The sequence below is a fragment of the Mauremys mutica genome, chromosome 6, assembly GCF_020497125.1.
Source record: "Mauremys mutica isolate MM-2020 ecotype Southern chromosome 6, ASM2049712v1, whole genome shotgun sequence".
Classification (NCBI taxonomy): Eukaryota; Metazoa; Chordata; order Testudines; family Geoemydidae; genus Mauremys; species Mauremys mutica.
Window position 1 is genome coordinate 31,226,230 of NC_059077.1, and position 11,250 is coordinate 31,237,479.

Sequence of the window (11,250 nt, forward strand, 5' to 3'; positions counted from 1 at the left end):
ATGTGAAGAATTGGATGGTGGTGTCATTTGGGGAACCTGAGCCAAAGGGACCTATCACAGCTTTGTACCCAGTCCCAGTATTGAAATCTCCAAGCACTAGCAGGACATTGTGTGGCAGAGCTGACTGGATTTTTGCTGCTAGCTGGTGGTAGAATGTGTCCTTTTCCGCGGGTGACGCATTTTCTTCTGGTGCATAGGCCACAGTGACAGAGAGATCATAGAGTCATAGACTTTAAGGTCAGAAGGGACCATTATGATTGTCTAGTCAGACCTCCTGCACAACGCAGGCCACAGAATCTCACCCATCCACACCTGTATCAAACCTATGTCTGAGCCACTGAAGTCCTCAAATCATGGTTTAAAGAATTCAAGGTGCAGAGAATCTTCCAGCAAGTGAGCCATGCCCAACACTGCAGAAGAAGGCGAAAAAACCCCACGGCCTCTGCCAATATGCCCTGGAGGAAAATTCTTTCCCAACCCCAAATATGGCGATCAGCTAAACCCTGAACATGTAGGCAAGACTCACCAGCCAGATGTCCAGGAAAGAAATCGCTGTAGTAACTCAGATGCCACCCCATCTAACATCCCATCACAGGCCATTGGGCATATTTACTGCTAATAGTAAAACACCAATTAATTGCCAAAATTAGGCTATCCCACTATAATACCATCCCCTCCATAAACTTATCAAGCTTAGTCTTGAAGCCAGATATGTCTTTTGCCCCCACTGCTCCTCTTGGAAGGCTGTTCCAGAACTTCACTCCTCTAATGGTTAGAAACCTTCGTCTAATTTCAAGTCTAAACTTCCTGATGGCCAGTTTATATCCATTTGTTCTTGTGTCCACATTGGTACTGAACTTAAATAATTCCTCTCCCTCCCGTATCCTCCTGGGGCTCATATTTGGTGGTGTTATCTCCATTGACTCTTCCCCTCTTCCTATAGGACTAGCTGCTCTTTCTTCTTCCTTGCTCTCTGACCTTCAGTGACCACCTGCTGTGCCCCTTCTTTATTTTCCAACTCCACAAACCTATTCCTGAGCTCTATTTCTCCTTGACTAGCCTGTCTTTTCCTCTGCCCGGTTCTCTTAGTCACATGCTTCCACTGTCCACTTTCCCCACCCAGCAGTCTCCCCTCAGAGTTCTTTGGTCCTGCTTCCATCTGCAAGTCTGAGCTATTCCCTTCAGACTCCTCATGCTCCATCATCTGCTCAAACCCCCTTCTAAACTCAACCAGAGTTTCCACCTCCATCTCCAATCCTCAGATCTTTTCCTCCATCAGATCTATCAGGCAGTACTTCATGCAGACAAAACTCTTTTCAGGTACCCCCTCCGGGATCATGTACATGCCACAGCTTCCACATCCAGTCATCTTCATTGTCTCTTCCACTGCTTGGGTCACTACCACTGCTGCCTCTGTATCTGTCATAGGTTTCTCACCTAAACCCTGTAAATCTTCTCCTCCAACAGAAGTCCCACTCAAACTCCCCTGTTTACAGCTCTGTTTGCTGACTCCTGTGCTACTGTAGCTGTCTGTGCCGCTGCCTGACTGGCTGGCTACCTTTATAGGACCCCTAGTCACAGAAGCTAGGGAGATGTCCACGGCAATGCTGGAGCTGAGCATAGAGTAAGTGTGGAAAGACCGGGTCCCTTGTGGCTAAAGTCTGTGCTAGAGATTGTCTAATAACAAGTACCATAGTGTGAGTGTTCGAGTGTTCAGTGTGAACCAGTGAAGAGGAGGAAGGTTGGTTCTTCCACAGTAACTTGATCACTTTGTGGCAGATTGGCCTCTGTGCTGCTAGCAATTCCAACCTTGTAACAAATGAGTTATTTGACAAGAGCTGTCTTTTACCCAATGCTGTTCAGTTTTAGCACATTCCATAGCAACACATAACACGCCATGAAGGTCAGTTTTGGACTTCCAACAGGAAGTTGGGGTCATCAGGGCTGAGCTTTCCCTAAGCAGGGTTTAAGTAACACCCATCCTAAGCTTGAAAACATGCCCCTCTGCGAGGAGTTGGTAATAGCAGGGGCTTTAGCCTGGCACACTTATTGCAGTCTGTCAGGGCTGATTTTGATTCAGGCACCTCTTTATTCAGAATTATCTCAAGAAATAACCATAAAACTTAAAATATAAGGGCCAAATTCTGATCTCAGTGACATGTGTGTAGATCTGAAATTACTCCAGATTTACATTGATGTAAATGAGAGTAGAGTTTGGCTCTGTACGTTTAAGGAAAGTTTATTTTGCAAACAAGAAGCCAATGTCTACCCCCGTTTTACCTATGTAACCCATGGTTACTAGCTACTTGTGAATATATTTAAACAATGATCATGACTATACTTATGAAATTTATATTCCTCTACTACTATTTCTAGTAATAAATCTTGGACAATCTGTGATGGAACTTCACCACAGAGTATCCCAAATGACATGTTTTTCTCTGACATCAAGACTTCTGATTACAGCTCCTTGCTCTGATTACAGCTAACCTCGCAGGTAGCCAAAAGCCACTTAAATGGGTCTAAAAAAGGTTGCATGATCCAGGCAACTTCCATCAAGGACTCAAGAAGTAAAGGTAACACATTCCTTCCCCCCCCATTCATAATTTCAAATCACTATGTAGGTTCACTCCAAAAACATATTCATTCATAGTGAAAGCTGATACACGAATAGTTCATGATGCTGAAAACAAAAAGGCACAAAGCTTATATTATGAATGGGGTAAATTTGAGATTCCTTTTTCAGATTGTCATTACTTTGTAGCACAAGTGGCATATTTGGCCAGTCTGAATGTAAAGTCACTTCAAAGTAAAAAATGTCATCATTGTGCATATTTATATTCATATTTGCTGCAATTTGTCTCCATAATCATATATTAGTGTGTGTTTGTTTTTTTAAATTATTTGATTTGGTGATGGGCTGGTTCAGTATTCTGCTGCATGTTTCTACAATCCTGAAAAGAATTTCAGGATTATCTCATGATGCCCATGTATTTTGTGTACATTTCTCCCACTTGGCAGAAAGCTGTATTTGATTAATTATAGGAACATTAAAAGAGCTGAGCTGTCATCTGCATTGCACAAACACTTTAATTCTGTTGTCAGATACTGTAAAGCCATGCGGAAATTACTGGCTTCAAGCCACACATTTCACTGTGTAGAATTTGTTCACTGAAATAGTTTGCAAAAGTTCGATGGTAAGGGAACTTTAACAAACCCATTTATACAAAAAGACCAACGAACTAACATCAGCCCTGGAACTGACCGGGAAAAACAAAACCAGTGAACACTCACAGTCATGTAATCAATTTTACAGCCACTTGTCTGCATATCTGAGTCCTTGTGCAAAATACATCAGAGAAGTCTGAAAAATATTGAGTTTCCTCCATCCATCATGGCATAATTACAAAGAAAGCATGTGAAAATATATAGGGGTTTTTCAATTTAATTAATCTCCAGAATCAGACAGTCAAAGCACTATTTGGTGACATTTCAGGACACAGTGCGTAAATGTTACTAAATTGTATTTAAAAGGAGGAGGCTAATTCTTCATTTTGATTCTTTTGTTAATGCTAGCAAACCAGGGATTGTAAAGAGATGGCAGTTTCCATTATACGAGTTAATGAGTAATGTCTACACTAAGTAATATACCTACTAAGTGACATCCAAGTTTGAATTTGGTTCAGTGTTTATTTACTTTCCCATGGTTAAAGGATTTATCTTATTTTCAAAGACACTTCCCTTTCATTAATGCATTCCGTTTAGGTGAGGTGCTCCCCTGCCACAACTATATGTAGAGAACTTTTTGGTAATTGTAAAGACTATTTACATATGCACAACCTTCATCCCTGATGTTTTCCAAGTTTGAGATTTGACCCACAGAATGTCTAAGGATCTAGAAATTGAAGCTTTTTTTAAGTAGAAAAGTCAAATTTCAAGAAAAATCTCCCAGATGTTATCACACTTAATTTGCCACAATTTTCATAGTAAAAAAAAAATCCTGTTGGAATGCATAGTTCGAATTTAAACAGAGGTATTTAAAACCTGTTGCCATACTGCTGGGATAGCAGAGGTTTGCCATTGGATAGTGGTCATCTACACAAGAAAGTTCGTTTCTCTTTCATGTCCTCACTTGCTGGGGGTATTTCTTCTTAGGAGGTGAATCAGGTTAAGAATCCTAGCATCACTTTGAGCCATGCTCTTTCAATGGAAAGCTTAGTGTGTCTGATGTGATATGGAAGTGCTTTGTCCCCAGTTGCACAGTTTATACTAGCTGTACTATTGTTTACCCTTTGTCTACTTTGCATCAACAACAAAGATGTTGGGACCACAAAATTTGATTATCATAATGTCTTCTTCCCAGAGCTCTCAGTAGGGGTTCTGTGTCATTTACAATTTTGTTGCTGCTCTGGTGATCATATTTGGCCCACGTAGTGATAGGTGAGGTAGATAGATCTATCTTTAGAGGTGATCAGCATCTTCAATTCCTTTTGAAGTCAATAGGTCCTTAGGTGAATGACAGAAACAACCTTAATTATATTAGACAGGAGAAAAAGAATAACAAATCTAAACCCTCCTGTTTCTGTGTTTATGACAACCACTGATTTATGTAAGCTAGGGAGAATCTTATTGTATGAACAGAATAATCCATTCCAGGACTTTACTTAACTTCATCTGGAGCATGTGGTCCTGGCTGTAATCACAGAGAGGGTCCTGGACTAGCTGGTCCAGTGGTCTGATCCTTGGATGTAATCAAGAGGTTGTTACTTAAGAATATAGAATGTGTCATAGAGGAAGTTTTAGGTTTACCTAAGTTTTAGTTTGGCCAGTAAAAAGAGCCTAACACCCTTACCCTCCATGATGAATTTAATGGGCACAGGGGTGTTCAGATCCTTAGTTTTATCTTTTTAGATATAATTAGGAGAGAATTAACACCATAATTAAAGGAATTTCAGGGACTGACATATGAATGAATATGAGAATTCTACTGTTATAATATACAAGAGGAAAAAATTAAAAAGCTAAATGTGTGTAATTTGGCAAATGATGACTGTCAGTCCAGTCCTGCAGTCCTGACTCAGATTAAATATCTTGGGCCAAAATGGGGATAAGTAATTACCAACAAGTACATGATGTCTGTAAACACAGTGGAGGAAGAGGAATTGGTTAATACAATCAGGGTATAATTATGAGTGATACTGTACAAAGGAGTTAATAAAATAAAAATTCAGCAGAATACCAGGAATCGTAAGGTCTGACAATATTGAATAGTCTTTCAAGGAAGGCATGGAAGCCTTATCGTGTAAGATAAAAAAACTAGACTGGACGAAGCATTAGACAGTATATTATAGTGAACCATTCTGCATTGGCAGACAATAAAATAAATGATCTAATATGTTTTTTTCACCCCATCTCTAATGTTTCTGCATCATGGTAACAGATCTGGTAAATCTCTGATGTTTTCTAGTTCAGCCTAACTCTGTGTATGGTAAATGAGTTTTCAGTTTGGCCAGAGATAAGTTTGTCTCACATCTGTATTACCACTCACCTTGCAAACCTTCTACCCTATCTTTTCCTCCACTTTTGTTCTCTTAAAACAAAAGCTCCTCAAGAGGATGTCAAAGATCAAATCACTGACATGGCCATTCTTAGTCTTTCACAGCATTAGGCTCTCTGCTACTCTTTGGGGAGACTCAAATTCCCTTGTCTTTTTTCTTGCAGTTTATTGATGTTAGTTGGGCTGTATTTACTGATGTACATATGTGCTAATATTTATATTGGTCTGTGGATTTTGCCAAATATCTCTTTTTCTTTAAAAATTTTATTGTTCACAGCCATATTTAGAATGGAAAGATTCATAGACTCACCAAAATAATGTAGTCACGTGTGCCACTTCTACAGGCATACAGGGGTGGCCTATCTTGCAATGACTCTCTGGAGTGAGGTCTTTGTTCTTCTGCTCTCTTCCCTTTTTATACTTACATTTTCCAGACTCTAACGAAACATGGCTGCCATAATCGTGTCATTGATGCTCCAAAATTAATCTATCTGGCATCAAGAACTCATAGGATTAATGTCACTATTACTTAATCACTTGTATGATACATTCAAGCTCTAATGACGCAGAGCGGAGAGTCTCAAAGTCATTCCACGAACATGGGCTTCCTGCAAACATGCTGGTTGCTTATTTACAGCCTTTTAGCTAAGTCAGTTTGGTATTACTGTGGTTACTGAGCCAGGTTCTGACCAGTACTTACGCGGGTGTATGGAGGGCAGGGGGAAATCACAAGGAACTTCCCCAGACACATATGCCTTCACTCCTGCAGAGGGACCCCAGGCAGGAACATAGACTTTGGTCCCTCCTAGCATTCCTATGGACACTAGTCAGGGAAAAGGAATATGAGGCAGGGAGTAGGAGGTCAGACTAGATGATCATAATGGTCCCTTCTGACCTTAAAGTCTATGAGTAAATGCCCCCCCTCTTTGCACTGGCCCTGAATTCACTTTTAGTTATAAGACAGATATTTCAATGTAAACAAGATCTCCATTGTCTGAACCTAAATAGAGTTAGTGATGAACTGGTGTAAACTGACATATGCTAGTTGAGGGTCTGGCCCAAGATGATAAACTTCGTCTTTTACAACTCCAGCTGCTATGACTGTATGATTCAATCAAAGTTAGTTGCTGACCATCATGTGCCCAATTTTAAAGTCATGCACAATTATACACACATATTTGTGCATGCCTAATTAATATATGCATATCAGTGCATGCACACAAACTAGCAGGCACATATGGCCAGTTTGGCCATCAGTTGTAAGTTTCACAATTGAAAGCCATTGTTTCAATTATAACATCTTTAAAAGTAAGGATATGTCCTCTAAGCACCTTTGAGGGGCGGTTTGGTTTGCTAGTGAGAAAACGAAACCCTCCTCCCTTTGAATATCTGTAAACACACCTTGTGCCTTACAGACAGTGTACATGCATGCAGTCTCAGCCACAGGTCATTAACATGGCATATATTAATTTGTTTGACAGTTCTGCTATGTGCAAGTATTCTACAAAAGCGAAGACTAGTTGTTACCCTAAAGTGAAATAATATTTGCCAGCCCCAAGACATTGATCAAAAGGCATGCAGATCATTGCACTTTCAAAGGAAGTCTATCTCTATCAGCATCAAAATCACTGAACTGGGAAATCTGTAGTGTCTAAATGATGTTTATAGTTTTGCTGTTATGTCTCTATTTAGTGATACAACCCATGTGGCTTCCTACTAGCATATCTCTGATATTCAGTGCTCAGCTGAAGAAGTGAATGGAAAAATCTGTTTGTTTGATACAGTGCATTATCTTTATCTGCTCCTTTGCACATAATACAATGTAATTTTTGAACTCACTGCTGATCTCTCATTTGCTAAAGAAGTAGCTGGGAGAAATCACTTTATTTATACAGAGGCACCACTTAGCTGGCATCTGCATGTCATTCCTGGTAACTGTTGTTATTCAAATAGTTATTTCAGGCTGGTCTACACCACCACTTAAGTCGATGTAGCTTACGTCACTCAGGGATGTGAAAAAGACACCCCTCAAGTGCCAAAAGTTACACCAACTTAAGTGCTGATCACACTGGCACTATGTTGGCAGGAGATGTTCTCCTGCCGACATAGCTTTCACCTCTCATGGAGATGGAGTAATTATGCCAAGGGAAGAGCACTCGCTTGTCGGCACAGAGTATCTTCACCAGATGTGCTACAGCGATGCAGCCGCACCGATGTAGCGGGGTAGTGTAGACTTGCCCTTGGTCAGCTGGAAAGAGGAAAATAAAAATGGCGAATGTTGACTAGGTGAAGAGATCCATTTACCTCTCACTTGAAAGGGTTCTCTCAGTTCTGTAATGAGTTTAGTAATCTCAGCTCTTCGTGGGTATTCTTGTTTGTCTGAGTCTACGCAATCATTACTCAAAAGTCTGCATTGGAGATCATGTTGGAGCTTTGTCTCCTTTCAGAGAAGGAGAGTGGAAAGTAACTAGTGATTTTGAATGCTTCTTTTTTTAGGTGCTCAGATTGAGACACCATAAGTGGGCATAAACTCAGAAGGTGGATACTCAGCACTTTCTGAAAATCTGTTCCAGTAAACTAAAGGCACAAGTGAGCCTTGCAAAAATTCCTGAAGCTTAGCATATTTGGATTATTTTGCATCACAGGAAGGGAATGAATTCCAAAATTAAGGAGCCCACACATAGAAAACCCTCCCAGCAAACGCCCCCGCCCCTTTTAAACCTAAGGGTAACCTGCTTAAGTGCAAGTTATTACAACTGCGACAGATTCACAGAGGGTGAGAGGTAGTCTCCCAAATAGGCAGACTTAGGCCATTTATCAAATATATCCATCTGTCTACTCCTGTTTCTATACCAAGTCCACCATCCTCGTATCTCAGTGCCTTGTAATGCAAATATAGCCTTTGTTGTTGGACTATGCTTTAGTTTAAATTGACAGTGCATAATTATTTATTTGTATAGTCATTTCCATATAGCTGATCACTGCAGTCTTTTGAGAACCCAGTATAATTCTAGTCATTAGACTTCAGCTGGTTATATATAAACAACCATACCCTACTTTGATAAGCTTACCAAAGTTTTCAATGATACTGTTCACTTGAACAATGTCCAGTTCTATAGACAGAGAAATACTGAGGCAACTAGAAGTGGTGAAGCAAAAAAGAAAAAGTGGGGAAAAGAAAACACTCTAGGTTGAAAATCTAAACATAGCCATTCAACATGTTCATTAAGTAGGGGTAGGAAAGTAATACCCATTTTCCATCTTCAAAGTACACTAATGTACAATAAACATTTGCAGAAACGCTTTTGGCAGAAGAACTAATTCACTGGTATTGGCAGCTTTACCTGGAACTGACAATTCTCATTTGTCCCAGGTCTCAATACTGTACATCAGAGAGTAACTGACATCAGTAAATGACTAACCTTTTTCAAGCAGATTTCCATATTGTTGTTTTAAAAGAACTCTAGTGTTTGCTAAGAAATATGATGGGCGTACAACTAAACAATGAAGCATCATGCACAATTTTTCTCCCACGATCACAGGACTTCCAGACCCTTTCCCTACACCTATGGCGTCAACTCCTCCTCATGTTCCTGATCGAAATTTGAAAGGGGCATTTTTAGTCCCTATATTCTTTACTGCTAAAATGTTCAGTCTTTCTAAATGTCCTGAAAAATCCAAAATAAAAGCACACACAAGAAATAAAAGAAAATGTTCACAATCATTTTTGTAAAAAGAAGTAATCCATTTCACCCAGGTCTTCTTCATACTGCCCAGCTTCTAAATCTTTGTCTAACCTGCCTACCTATCCGTTCAGTGAGGTGTCTAGCATATATTTTGAAGTATAATAGTAGTATATAATAAAAATAATAGTATAATAGTAGTATATAATAAAAATAAGTTTCAATAATCAAGCTAATCTATGTGAGAACCTTGTCATTCAGCATTGTAGGAAATTATCATTAAGAACCACATTTGCAAAAGTGGTCTGTGACACTGGGTGCCTCAACTTCAGATATCTGAAGCCTGTTCTTTGGAAAAGGATATTGCTTCTTTTTTTTCTACTCTAGCTCTTAGATTGAAACTATGTAATTGAGATATGCACATAAATAACTGAAGACTATGAACTGACCAGTATAACTTCTTACAGTTAAACTAAAAGGAAGGAGAAAATGAATCTGAAAATAGCCTTTATAAGTGGTTAGTGTCTTAAAAGATTTTCTGACATGAAACAATATGATAATTCCAGAGGTTTTAATTAATTCTGAAAGTCTTCTGGGTCACAATTCTTAAATGGATTTGGAGCATAAATTGTGGGCTTCTTGAGGTAAACACCAAAAAAATGCCATATAGGTATACTGGTCTGTTTAGGGTCAAATGTCTCCAGCAGTAGTTGGTATAGTTTGAGTAAGTTTTTTTTTTTTTTTAAATATGACTGTATGTTGACATAAAGGGCACAATTTGACTTAACTAGGTCCTATTAAGTACAAAAAGAACTACCATATGTTCGCAAGAGATGAGCAAGTGCTAAAATATGACAGAAACTGAAGGCAATGTGAAAGCTTTAATTCTTCATTGACCCATGATGGAGGAATACGTGATACCATCTTGGTAAGTAGCAGGAATCCTAAAATGCAAATAGCAGGCAATATTCAGTGAAGAAATAGCAACAATATAGCTTACAAGGCAAGGTTGAAAAAGCAAAGATGTTAGGTCAGTAGGACTCAACTAGCTTTAATTTGTGTTTTGGATTTGTAGCCTCCTCAGTTTGTAACCTCAGTAGAGTCATATGATCACACACCCATTTAAGAAAGTCCATTTTATCTCAAAGAGGGCAATAATTATAGTCAAGGCTGGTAGTGCTGCCTATTAAGGTTTCCTGACACTTCGAGTTATAAGACCCTGTTTTTAGTTATTCATAACTTTATCACTTGAGTCTGAAATTTTCTGTACTAGGTATCTGCCTCAGACTGAATTTTTTAGAAATGTTCCACCAAGACTGTTCAGCCATTTCTGAGACGAAGCAAGGAAAAAAATACTTTGTTTTGCCCATGTTGAAAATTCTGGGGATGGCTTCTTCGAAAAGTTCTAGTGCTCCATGCTTTGGAGCAAGGGCTTGAAATTTTATAGGAGGATGATGGTAGCCTTTGTGTCAGGGATGTGTCACTTTTGCTGCCCCCCCCCTCCTTTCACCATGAAAAATCTAGTCAAATTTGGCAAAGTTATAAGCCTTTGAAAAATTGCAGTTTGCATATGCTCAGTAAAGACTGTTTAGATTTTAGTAACTACATACCCTAGAGTGGTGGGCACCACAGAGAAGCCCAGGAGGAAATGAATAACTTTATTCAGAGCAGAGTTTGAATAGTGTGTAGTAAATAAGGCATGGCACCATACACTGAACAATGAGAAGAAAGCAAAATATTGAATAACTGCCATTAATTGAGCACCATACATTCCTACACTGAATGAGTCAGGAGTCCTGTGGAAAAAAAATCATATGATCCTGGAATTAAAGACTTTATCATAATGCATATGAACAAAGGCAACCTTAATTCTGGCATTTCCTAAGTTTTGAGTGTTTGACTCTGTAATCTTTATGTTCTTTTAACATTGTGTGTGTGTGTGATATGTATACAGTACATGCTACAGTAGGATAAATGTAGCATATACCACTATAAAGTATATGTGACTAG

At 39.2% G+C, this 11,250-nt stretch overlaps 1 long non-coding RNA gene across 1 annotated transcript; it reads left to right on the forward strand.

Annotated features, from left to right (window-relative positions):
- The first annotated feature begins 1,565 nt into the window (after nt 1-1,565).
- LOC123372464 lies at nt 1,566-10,129 on the forward strand. The gene is made up of 3 exons (XR_006580305.1): nt 1,566-1,624; nt 2,486-2,576; nt 10,032-10,129. It is a non-coding gene; the product is annotated as an uncharacterized LOC123372464 (long non-coding RNA).
- The last annotated feature ends 1,121 nt before the right edge of the window (nt 10,130-11,250 follow it).